Raw genomic sequence first — 13,306 nt, 5'->3', positions numbered from 1 at the left:
TCTGTGTTTGTAAGAAACATATCCATCATTAAGGCTTTTTTAATGTCAAACCATTGCTCCCGGCTAAAAGAAGTTCTCTATTATTCCTCAATTGTATTATTTCCTCCAGTGAAAAAGTAATCTCTCTTGAATTAAGAGAGAAATATGCACATATCAAGCACTGATTACAAGCAAAAACCATCCAAAATGTTTCTAAAGAAATATGTGGGTGGATTTTTATGTGAGAGGACAACAGCGGAAGGACCTTTTTTTTTTTTTTAACCAGAAGCAGCGTTATTGTTGATTATGGACTCTTATTTTGGAGAAAGCGATGGATTTTCACTTCACAAGATGTTAACTGATGGACTGGAGTGGTGTGGATTACTTGTGGATTATTGTGATGTTTTTATCAGCTGTTTGGACTCTTAGTCTGACGGCACCCATTCACTGCAGAGCATTGTTACATTCCTAAAAATCACATGTTTATGACACTCCAAATCTATTCCAATAAAGAAACAAACTCATCTACATTTTGGGTGGCCGGAGGGTGAGTAAATTTTTAGCAGTTTTTTCCCTTTATTTCTATTCTTTTAAGATCAGGAACATGGATTAGGAAAGTAAATGTGATCAAGTTTGGTTTTATGTTAAGTTTAAACCAGATTCAGACATAATGACAAAGAAATCTTTGGGTTCTCTAGCATTTTGAATTGCTCGCAATCAGTGCCCACAGGGGCCAGCACAGATTTATTATGGCTGGGGGTGGTAATAGTCAATAACATTATTATGGGATACTGAGGAATTTTGAATCCGTTTTTGTGTGTGTGGGGGTTGTTTTTACATATGGCTCTCAGATCAGGTGCTGTCAGCCAGAGTTTGAGATTAGACTGTAACAGCTGAAGACTAATAAGAGCTACATTAACGTCAGCCAGAGAGGACTAACAAACTGATTTAAACGTATTGCAATTGTTTAACTGCAGACTATTTCACAGCTCACAGTGATAATTTAAGGCATTAATATATGGTGAAATGTTATAAATGTTAAAGTGTAACTTATATAGAGCACATAGGTAGATGAAGTTGATTCTTTTCATGCATCTCATGCAGCTTCACTGAAAGCGATCAGCTTGTGGAGGAAACAATGCTATGTCGGAATTACCGGAATGATAAAGCTTTTTTTCACCACAGTATAAAAAATCCAAAAGGTATTTGCATTTGTATTTGCAGCAGAAGTGTTTATTCCTGCCTTGTAAATGCATAATAACATCTCTTAATTTTCAGCAGAAAAGCAATGCAACTGACGCTTTGCTGATGTTCTCAGTGATTGGCTGTTTGCTGCACACATCACACTTTCAAGTGCACGCGCTCCAGAGTTAATCACAAACTCTTGTTTAAACTCTAGTTGATCGAGAACGTTTATATCAAGCTTTGTGAGCACGCTGGGTAGGATTTATTTGGTTTTGCAACTCCAAACCTTCTCTGAAACTCTGAGTTTGTTCATCTCGCTTCGTGGTACAGGGTTTCACAGACAAAAAAAGAAATGGATGAGGCTGAATAGAAAACTGCTGGAGACAGTTACAACAATAGACGGCGACTGTGTAAGTCTAAACGAATACAAAAAACATTTTTATCGCTCTTAAGGGCTATGCGTTTTGTCTGAATGCATGCACTAATCTTGAACAGTTGAACCTCCTGCCTGTCATTATGGTAATTCTGACATAATGTAAACACAGCATTATACCAACAACTCTACAGCAACATAACAGTCAGCAGTTGACTGATGTGTGTTTTTGATCTTTTTGATTTTGCCTTGTTTTCAGTGATTAATATCTTGTTTTAAAGACTTGTAGAATATTGACTAAAATACCGTTCAGTTTGGCCATTTTAAAATAATAGTCTATTCTTGTCTTCATGAAGCTGACCATTTAAGCTTCATCAACTCAAAATCAATCTTGTGTCCATGCGAATGTACTCCTAAACAAGTTGTTACGCCCTTATGCAGTGCATATGTTGCATACTAAATTTTTTTGTTAAAGGGTCAAGTAAAAAAAAAAAAAAAAAAAATCATATTGTTCGCTTTTTCTCCCATTCAGCTAATGAATTTAGATGAACTGAAGCCTTAGATCTGATCATTTAAAGCTGCTGGCAGAGATGTGAAAGTTAAAAGCAAATCTGCTACAATCATCCATTGAACAGTGAAAAAAAGTGCACTTGAACAAAGTAAGCATGGTTTACCCAGAATGCCACACTGTGGAGATATGCTGTTTAATGTCTCAAAGTCATTGAAAGCTCCAGTGAAGTGACTGCCAGCAGTAATTTCAGACCCTTTTCATTCTGTCGACCTTAAATACTGATGAACTTTAGAAATCCAAGAAAAGATTTTCAGTAACACAAAAGGGTTTATAGCGTGTTTTGTCCTGATCTGGAGGGAATGGGAGGGTGAATCTCATGAAACACAGCAGTCATATTTGACCTCAAAAGAAAGAAAAGATGAATTGATACATTTTATTTATTTTAATGACATTAAAAAAACTTTATAAAATATATTTTACAATTTTAAGACACTTTTTTTTGTAATTTAGCATTTTTCCTCACTTTAATGTCAACAAATCTCATTCTCATTACTTTAATATGAGAAAAATTTACATTTTAAATAATGCTTAACAATAAATAATATAAAAAATTAAATATTTACCTTCTAAAGTGTTTATACTTCATGGTAGTGTTGCTGATTTTAATAAAATCATTTTATTGCAGTATTTTGCAGTAAAACTATGAATTACAATAATGTGAATACATGAGAATATATATATATATATATATATATATATATATATATATATATATATATATATATATATATATATATATACACTTTTTTTTATTAGAGTAAAAACTATTTGGGAGTAAAAATATGCTTATTTTTCTTCACATAAAATCTTTAATTTTTCTTTTGTCTCTGCAGTGTGAAATATGACATTTGCATGTTTTTTTTTGAGATTCATTGGGGAGCCAAACAAAAATGACTGTTTTCTGTAGAAATGAGGCTTTGAACAGTCTTAAAGAGATAGTTCACCCAAAAATGAAAGTTCTGTCATCTTTTATTCACCCTCATGTTGTTCCAAACCTGTATGAGTTGCTTTCTTATGTTGAACATAAAAGAAGATATTTTGAAGATTGCTGGTAATTAAACAGTTGGTGGTTCCCATTGACTTCCATAGTAGGAAAAAAAAAATACTATGGAATTCAGTGGCAACCACCAACTGTTTGATAACCAGCAATGTTCAAAAAATCTTCTTTGATGTTCAACATAAAGCAACTCATACAGTTTTGGAACGACATGAGGGTGAGTAAATGCTGACAGAATTTTCATTTTTGGGTGAACTCTCCCTTTAAGTTTCTGTATCTCATCACATAAGCAGGTGTGTGTGTGTGTGTGTGTGTGTGTGTGTGTGTGTGTGTGTATACGTGCATGTGTGTGCTCTGGCAGAGATTTCCGAAAAAACACACGAGTGCTGCCTCACATTATGACTTGAACTGGCGCTCATCCTCCATTTGAGGTCCTTAAAGACAAGACGACGCCTCTCTGACCGTACTGAATGTGTAAAAGATTCAAAGCGAGCTTACATGACTGTTCCCGGCCGTCGGCTCCATGGACTTTCCTATCCTCTGTGTGCTGACAAATCAGACGGCGTGTCACGCACGTGCCGTGGTTCCACTGGAGGGCGTAAACTAACTGTGTGTTTTGGTATAGACCTTTATATCAAAGACTGGCTGTGTTTGAAGGCATTAGATGTGAATGTGTGTGTGCGCGCACCATACTTAATCAAGTGCACAGACGGAGAAAAACAATCTGAGAGAAACAACCCGACCAAATGACAGACATCGATAGCACAGACTCAGATCCCAAACCTCGTACAGATTTATACAGTGTATTTTTGTACATTTCTACCCACAATTCTTCTCAGGATGAACTTCTCTCAGGGAACAAACCAAATAAGTGTATTTGATGTTATTCTGTAGGGAAGCGTTGACCATTAACTGAATCTATCGACTGTTGCTTATCACTCACGTTCTCGTACGTTAGAACTACCTCCTTCAGTTACACATAGTCACACTTTTCCATTCGAGTCTGATGTTTTTAACAGAGCATTCGTTTGTTTTGTTAGTCTGAGAAAGTAATAATTTTACTTTGTGTTTACACAGAAGTCTACCTCATTTTCTCTCTCTTCATCTCCAGTTTAACTCACTCTGGTCCAGCTGCTGGTCTGGGGTCAGTTTGAGTTTTATCATAACACTTCTGCTGAAAATAGGACACCTCATGTTATTTTTTTTTTATGTTGTTCAATAGAATTCACCTGCTCATTCTCTCTCTCTTTTATTTTTAGAGTAACTCAACTAGATTTGAATGTGTTGTAACGGTTCAGCGTAAATCTAACACAGACTCACCCAGCATAAAACGCTCAAAATGTTCTCCATGACAGCTCAGTGCAAAGATTGTTTAGCATTTTGTGCCTTTATTTTGTATTGTTATGGCTAGACTTTTAATTGGGAGGAAGTATGTTATTATTTTGGGGCATTAGTTTGCTATAATATCATTCCAGTTTGTTTATTTGTAACATCAGTACTAGAGAAGGACTTTAATACATTGGCAGCAGTATTAAATATATATATTATAACTACTGATTTAATGCTGTTTGATTGAGAGATTTGCAGTCACAAATGAATCAAGATCGATATGTTTCTGCCAGAATGTTTAATATCAGATTGAAGTGATTTCTGAGCAGATGTTTGAAATCAGATCAATGTGCGTTTTGTTTTGCCTCACTTTTAGCACTGAATGTATGAAACTGACCAAAGCCCAGGACTAATGAACATAACTGCTGCAAAGTCTTGATTGTTATTCTAATGCCTAATGAATCACTACGGTCTTAATAATCATTCAAATCACGTTCTTATGACTCTTGTTTGATTTTGACACATATCTCTGTTGCCATGCGGCTGCTGAACTCTGAAGAAGTTCGTCTCTCAGAGATATATAATATCTGTGAGTTGAAGAGCTGGTGTGTTTATGCCCTGTGTGTTTAAACTTTGACGTGCTGTTAATCAGGGTACGACTCATGAAGTCAGTGATGTCATGTATATGAGGGGAGACGGCGTCGCGGTGGGTCTTTGATTCATTAACCCTCATTTTAACAGTGTCGTACTTTAGTTCTCAGTTCTGCTGTCGAGATGTATTCAGAGCGGCGGTCATGTCTGATTTTAACTTCATTAAAGCACTGATTGCCTCTTATGATATTTTTTGAAGAGCATTTCATTCATTGTAACCACATTTATATGCATTTTGCCTCTTTTGTCTGTGAATTTAGGACTTTTGAGTGTTTAACTGTTTTACTTGATTGATATTAAAGTGCCCCTATTATGCCATTTCCAATATTGCCTTTCATGCAGTGTGTAGTGTAGCTGTATGTGAATGTAAACGATCAGCAAAGTTGTAAAGCCGAAAGTGCACGATAAATAAAGTGATCATCTCCCAAAAATAAAGAATCGAATCTCTACAGCGTAAACAAGTCGTTAGTAATTCGAATCGGTAACACATTTGCATAATTCCCGCCTATGTTCTATGTTGGACGGCAGCGAGCAACTTGACCCCGCCCACAAACACATCATTTTACTGACGACTGCTTCTCTAATCTCGGGGAATTAAAAAAATAAAAAAATCTCGGGGAGTTCAATGCGTTATTCACTAAACGCTTGCTCTTGAATATGGAAGCCTGTTTCTGCTACTAAATAAAAAATAAAACAAAGTAATTGTGACTTTTTATCTCACAATTCTGACTTTGTGAGATAAACTTCAGAATTGTGAGTTATAAAGTCAGAATTGCAAGTTATAAACTCACATTTGCGAGTTATAAATTCAAAATTGCGAGTTATAAAGTCAAAATTGCAAGATATGAACTCGCAATAGGGAGAAAAAAGGAAAGTCAAAATTGCGAGATATAAACTCGCAAATGCAAGGTAAAAACAGAATTGCAACTTTATATCTCGCAATTCTGACTTTATAACTCGAAATTTCGACTTTTTTATTCAGTGGTGGAAACGGGCTTCCATACTGATCCATACTATATGTTCTATCCAGTGTTCAAAATACGGAACTCTGGCAATGGGCGTATCGTTTCCGCTGTACGTGGTAGACCAATCACAACAGACTGGGCCATCTGACCAATCAGAGCAGAGCAGGCTATAGGAAAGGAGGGGTTTAGAGAGACTGCATCTTAGAACTGCTTTGTACGAATAATCTTATAATAACCGCAAAAAAAACAAAGAAAAAAAAAAATAATATTATAAAAAAAAAAAATCATTTTACCTACCATGCAATCATGCATGTAGACCTATTGTAGGAGACTCCCAAAACAATATTAGGAACCTTAAAAATGGCATAATAGGGGCACTTTAAACCTATTATATCAACATTAAATATGTTGCATAAAAGTTTTCAACTGACGTCTTCATTTCATAGGAGAAATGTGGGGAAATCATGGGGCTGGTTGGTATTTTTCATGAGTGGTTTAAAAAATTTGGCCACAACAAAATGAAAAAGTGTTTTTCACAAATTTTAACATTAAAAAAGGGTTTACCAGCCTCACAAGGTCAAGTTAAATTGAATATGAGCTGACAAAATCCAAGATTTGTGTGATATTTTTTAATGCTATTTTCTGGCAATAATCATGTTGGAAAGTTAAAATAAAATAAATAAAAAAAAACAAAGATGTCAGAAAGGCTAACAGCATTGCATATTAAGACTAAATTAAGCTGTCTCTCAGTGCAGACTGTAAGTTTGCAATGGGTAAAGCCTATAAGATTAATATAATTATTAATACAGATTAGTGAAATAATTTCACTTTTGTTCTTTATTGCCATATCACTAATTACACATTTATATTGCTAAAGCATTTACAGCAGCACTGCTTACAGTGTTAAATTGTTCAAAGTAAAAAGTCAATACCATTCTGACAATTTACAATAACCATTTCTATTTGAATATATTTTAAAATGTAATTTATTCCTGTGATCCAAAGCATCCATTTGTCCAGTCTTCAGTGTCACATGATCCTTCAGAAAGCCGATACATTTATCTTCTCAAGATTCTTTGATAAATAGAAAGTTCAAAAGAACAGCATTTCTTTGAAATAGAAATTTTGTAACATTATAAATGTTTTTGTAACATGTAAATGTAACATTATAAATCTTTACTAAATACTATCTTTACTATATGTAATATAATTACTATATAATAGCTTTAATGCATTCATGCTGAATATAAGTAATTAAAAAAAGAAAAATCTCACTGACCCCAAACTTTTGAACAGTAGGCTTGTGTATGTTTATATTTTTAATTCATTTTAAATTAAACGATTGATTGTTTTGTATATGTTTTGGATATTAAATTATTAACAGATTTTAAGTATAATCGACTGTACTTACTTTACTCCGTCAGCAGAGGTCAGCCATTCTGCAAACTCACAGTGAATCTAGTCAACTTCTGCAGTGGGTTTTACTGGACTAAAGAGAAAGAAAGAAGGGATAAACTTAGTATATTACTTCTGTGACCTTGTGAAAAACCATAACAAACATACACAGCATACAAGATCATTACATACACAAGCAACACACACCATATTTACAATGAATATCATTCATGTATGCAGCTCAAACACACAGAAACACAACGTCCCATTTGACAACAATCATCTCACTTTAACTGCACACACACACACGCACGCACACACAGACCAAATTAATGGGAACTGATAGGACTGCACAAGTTAAAAATGACCCCAAGTAAACAAACAACTGCAGCAGAAGAAACAGAATTATCTGGAGAAAGACAGAGCGAGCGAGAGAGAGATGGATGGCTAACTGAAGTGGCCAGCAGCAAACGCGCAAAAATGATTAATACGGGCAGAAATAATTGCATTTCATTAAGATTGATGAGACACCATTTAACCTCTTCTCTCTCTCTCCCTCCACCCTCCACCCCCAACCACCATCATCCACCAACCATAGCACACCACAAAAACAACGACAGACAGTGATGGAGGGTCTGTTATCCTAACAGCCAATCAAAAGCTCTGTTACAGACACACACACTAACACACTACTGGGGTTATTTCTCTTGGCCAATGAGCTGTCAGAATTCAATCACCGCCGAATGACAGATAGTGAGACAATTACAATAATCCATGTGTATTAACAATCATGTTATCACTGTTTATAATGTTATGATTACATGGAGGTGAATCAGGGATGTGCTTCAAGAGATTTGAATAGTTACTGAACGAGCATCGGAAGACAGAGAGAACGACTGAATGATAAAATGACAGATAGATAGATAGATAGATAGATAGATGATAGATAGATAGATAGATAGATAGATAGATAGATAGAATGATAAAACTATAGATAGATAGATGATAGATAGATAGATAGATAGATAGATAGATAGATAGATGATAGATAGATAGATAGATAAATGATAGATAGATAGATAGATAGATAGAATGATAAAACTATAGATAGATAGATAGATAGATAGATAGATAGATAGATGATAGATAGATAGATAGATGATAGATAGATAGATAGATAGATAGATGATAGATAGATAGAATGATAAAACTATAGATAGATAGATAGATAGATAGATGATAGATAGATAGATAGATAGATAGATAGATGATAGATAGATAGATAGATAGATAGATAGATAGATAGAATAGATAAAACTATAGATAGATAGATAGATAGATAGATAGATAGATAGATAGATAGATAGATATGATAGATATGATAGATAGATGATAGATAGATAGAATGATAAAACTATAGATAGATAGATAGATAGATAGATAGATAGATAGAATGATGTGATGATAAAAATATAAAAACATAAATATATATATAGATAGATAGATAGATAGATAGATAGATGATAGATAGATATAAAAATGATAGATAGATAGATAGATAGATAGATAGATAGATAGATAGATAGATAGAACGATAGATGATAGATAGATAGAATGAACGATAGATAGATAGATGATAGATAGATGATAGCTAGATAGATAGATAGATAGATGATAGATAGATAGATAGATAGAACGAATGAACAAACGATAGATGATAGATAGATAGATAGATAGATAGAATGATAAAACGATAGATAGATAGATAGATAGATAGATAGATAGAATGATAGATAGATAGATAGATAAATAGATAGATAGAATGATAAAACGATAGATAGATAGATAGATAGATAGATAGATAGATAGATAGATAGATAGATAGATAGATAGAATGATAAAACTATAGATAGATAGACAGACAGAAAGACAGTGGATAGAATTAGATGGACGGATAGATAGAGGTGGGTGTATGGATAAAAATACATATAAATAGATAGATAGATAGATAGATAGATAGATAGAATGATAAAACTAGAACAATAGAACGATAGATAGTGGATGGAATGAAAATTCTCATAAAATCGCAGTTACTTTTTATGGATTACATTACATATTATTCGCATAATGGCAGCAAATTATTCAGAATTTATTTTTCCCTAACACTTCTTTTTTCCCTTTTAATGATCTTTAAAAAAATCCTACTGTGTGTTACGCCAATTAGCTTTGAAAAACACTATGCGTAATATTATTGCTGTTTTCATGTTTATTAATGTTTCTTAGTGTAATGCAGGGATTCCAAAATTGTTCTCAGCCAAACCCCTTTGACATATAGAATATTACATTGAAATATTCCAGAGCAAGTTAATATTTCAATGATGTAACAAGACATTCACATGTTCACAGTTCTCTGCTGTTGGTTAATGGTCACATAGACGTGCAGGTAAACAAATATTTCAATTTTTACCACATTCTTTTTATCGACTCGATCAAACCCACTGCAGTTCTTTCATTAAGCCCAGTTTGGGAAAACCAGGTGTTATGGAATATTAAATGCATTTCATGATGTTGATATCAAAGAATAAAATCTATTTTCTTTCTGCTTTTTATATCAATATTGTACATTCAATGGTACATTTAAAACAAGTTTGGTTAAAAGTAATCCAATCTAAAAAGAAGTCAGAATACATTGCCTAAAATGAGTAACATAGATTAGGTTACTAACTACAATTTTAATCATGTAATCTGTAATCAGTAACAGTAGTAATCTAGCCTAGCACTGTTTACATGTGACTTTAAAACTTCTAGTTTAAATAAAAAATATACAGGCTACATTTCATATGTTAAATACATTATGTTTTAATAATCCCTTACTTGGGTGAATAAGATTTAGTTATTTAAGAAATTAATAGTTTATACAAGGATTCATTAAATTGATCAAAAGTGACAGTAAAGACATATAAAGATTTGTTTCAATTAAATGCAATTATTAATGCAATCTTTTGAACAATATTCAAATCATGTGACACTGAGGGCTGGAGTAATGATGCTGAAAATTCAATCACAATATTAAATTACATTTGAAAACATATTCAAATAGAAAAATTAAATTGTAATAATATTTCACAATATATATATTTTTTTCTCGTTTCTATTTTTGATCAAATAAATGCAGCTTTGGTGATCAGAAGAGACATTTCAAAAAAAAAAACCAAACCAACAACAGTCTGATAATTATAATTAGTTTTATGTAAAAAAAAACCCCAAAAAACAGAAGTGTGTGTGTATGTGTTTTACAAAGACCCAGACAGACAGAAGTCAGAGATATCTGAGTATATTCATTCACCTTCACTACTCCTGTGCAAATCAAACACACACACACACACACACACACACACACAGACTTTATAGCAGATTAGAAAGGAAGAGCGGTGTGGAAACGCAACATGGCCAAGGTTATTAAAAAAAGGATGTAGCAAAGCAAGATGGCGAGTGCATGGCCCGGGGCATTATGGGAGATAAATGGTTGACCCGGGCGGTGTCAGGCCTGGATTGATGCTACTATCAGCAGTGTGTTCTCCCAACGATTTCACTCTCGCTGATAGAGTGTGTTATCTAGTTACTAGCATGAGGGCTTCGGCCTGCGGGCAAACGCAAGGTCAATCTCCGAGGACAATCTTTGTTGGACTAAATGAGAAAAAAAGAGCAGAGCCCAAAAAAAGAGAAAAGAGGAGAAGGAGGGAGAGGAATCAAAAGGCAGCTGTGAGGTCTACGTGATAAGATAAGCCAAATTACTCTCTTTAGCAGGACGAGCCGCGGGCGGCAGAGGAACACAACTGCAGGAAAAGTTAAGCAGAGCACAGCTCACCTGAGAAACACTCTTCACCTGGAAACACACACACACACACGGACTGTTGTTTATTCACACAGACCATTAATCTATGTGCTCCTGAAATGAAAGCACGTGAAAGATGCCCTCTGTATGAAGGAAAATCATTCAAACCAATAAAGTCATCCTAATTTGGAAATTTTCAGAAAAGATTTTTCTAAATGCTTGTTTTTCCCCGCTAAGAAAGTATAAATCCATATATGGAAGCCTATACTATAATTATATGGAGGAGAGCAGCTTGGACATTTTTCTAAAGTTTTCTTTTTGTATTCCTCTGAAAATTTTCTTTTTCATTAATTCATTCATGCATTATTTATTTATTTATTTTTTATTACATACTTTATTTTATACACAGAGTAATTTAAGTAGCATAAATATACTATTATAGTTTTTCTTTATATTTTGAATTAGAATTTATTTTTAGATTTTTCTGTTTTCACAAGTTTTAGTATTTTTTGTGTGTTTTGTCATTTTTATTACATTTACAAATGATTTTTAAAATACGTCCATATAGTTTTTTTAAAGATTTTTTTTTTTTTTTAGTTTATTTGTTTATCTATTTTAGTATATTAACTTAAACTAGGCCTACATGAAAATTCAATAAAACAAGTTAAATTTTTTTATGCTTTATTTGTATTTTTTATGGTTTCAGTTAATACCAACAATGCTAACCCGAATTATAAGCATAACAATTTGAGTGAAATGTTAAATGTAAAATTGTTTTAGTATTTGGTGTGCTTCCCTTCTGCATTAATGACAGCAACCCTGGAGCTACATGAACAAAACCTGATGAGACACTCAAGCTTCAATGTCCGTCTGTGCAGAGTCACATGATCAATGACACTCATTTATTTATATTTGTCCAGTCATCTAAAAATATGCAGGGTCTGAACGATTTCTTTTTAATGTTTAGATTTTTTCAAAAGCTTAAAACATTCAGTTTATTTCCAGGTTTTAAGTAGATTTCCCAGACTTTTGGACTCTGCTCTCCTCCACCACTAGATGGCGGTGCTGACTATGGCGCAAACACAGAAACGCTCAGCCTCTGAACTGTGCGTCCAGTCAGAATATTGCTTCATCTCAATTCACACAATCATTTGTAAATAATAAATAATAATGGTAATAAATAAAAATGCATAATCCCAAATAAAAATTGAATGCATCACAAATCAGTGCACTGGAAACAATATGCCATATATGCCCGGATTATAAATGTATAAATGTTTAGACTAATATTGCCCACAGTCCCTTGAGCTACAGAAGATGTGGTTTGTGAGTACTCACTTTTGACTTTTTAAGGTTTAGATAAATGCTGTTGAAATGTGTGAACCAAGTTATGATGCATTTTATGGTTTTGTTTTGTTTACATGTGTCAAAGATTTTATTTTCTGAGCATAAGTATAAAATGCATAGTTTGAGCAAACTGTAAGTTGCTTTAGATAAAAGTGCCAAATATCAACTGTATAAATGCAAGCTAGTAAAAAGTTGTTTAAGACATTAAGATAAACTTTTATGTTTCATTACATCCCAATTTCATCATGCTGTCTTAATACTTATTTATGGTCTTCAGTGTTTATTTTCATCCCCTTCAGTAGTATATTAGATATATGTGAATTGAAATGCATACAAACTCAATGGCTCAGTCTCATATGATATTGAAATCTTGCCATCAGCACCGTCCTGTTTGTCTTTCCTGTTTAATATTACAGTTCATTTGACTTCCTGTGATCCCATGATCCACTGTGATCATCTGAAAAAAGTTCAGCCGTTCCGCTTTAAAGAGCTCAATGAGGCCTCGCTGAGAAAAAGTGACACAATTTCCTGTGCTTTTGCCTTTAGAGATTTATGGCTTTTTTACTAGCATAACATTTTCATTGTTCGAATGAAAAATGGTCAGACAAGCTTGGTTATTAAACTGCTGTACAAAAATATTTTGAATGACACAACATTTAAGGCTTTGCCTTTGACACTG

At 33.5% G+C, this 13,306-nt stretch overlaps 1 long non-coding RNA gene across 1 annotated transcript in view; it reads right to left on the bottom strand.

The window, feature by feature from the left end:
- The window catches only part of LOC122140943, a 41,421-nt gene that overhangs the window by 12,801 nt on the left and 15,314 nt on the right, over positions 1–13,306 (bottom strand). Inside the window, exon 2 of the long non-coding RNA XR_006157462.1 lies at positions 7,462–7,539. This is a non-coding gene — a long non-coding RNA (uncharacterized LOC122140943). The remainder of the gene's footprint in view (positions 1–7,461; positions 7,540–13,306) is intronic.

Source organism: Cyprinus carpio, chromosome B20 (assembly GCF_018340385.1).
Source record: "Cyprinus carpio isolate SPL01 chromosome B20, ASM1834038v1, whole genome shotgun sequence".
NCBI lineage: Eukaryota > Metazoa > Chordata > Actinopteri > Cypriniformes > Cyprinidae > Cyprinus > Cyprinus carpio.
This window is presented reverse-complemented; position numbering and strand designations above follow the sequence as displayed.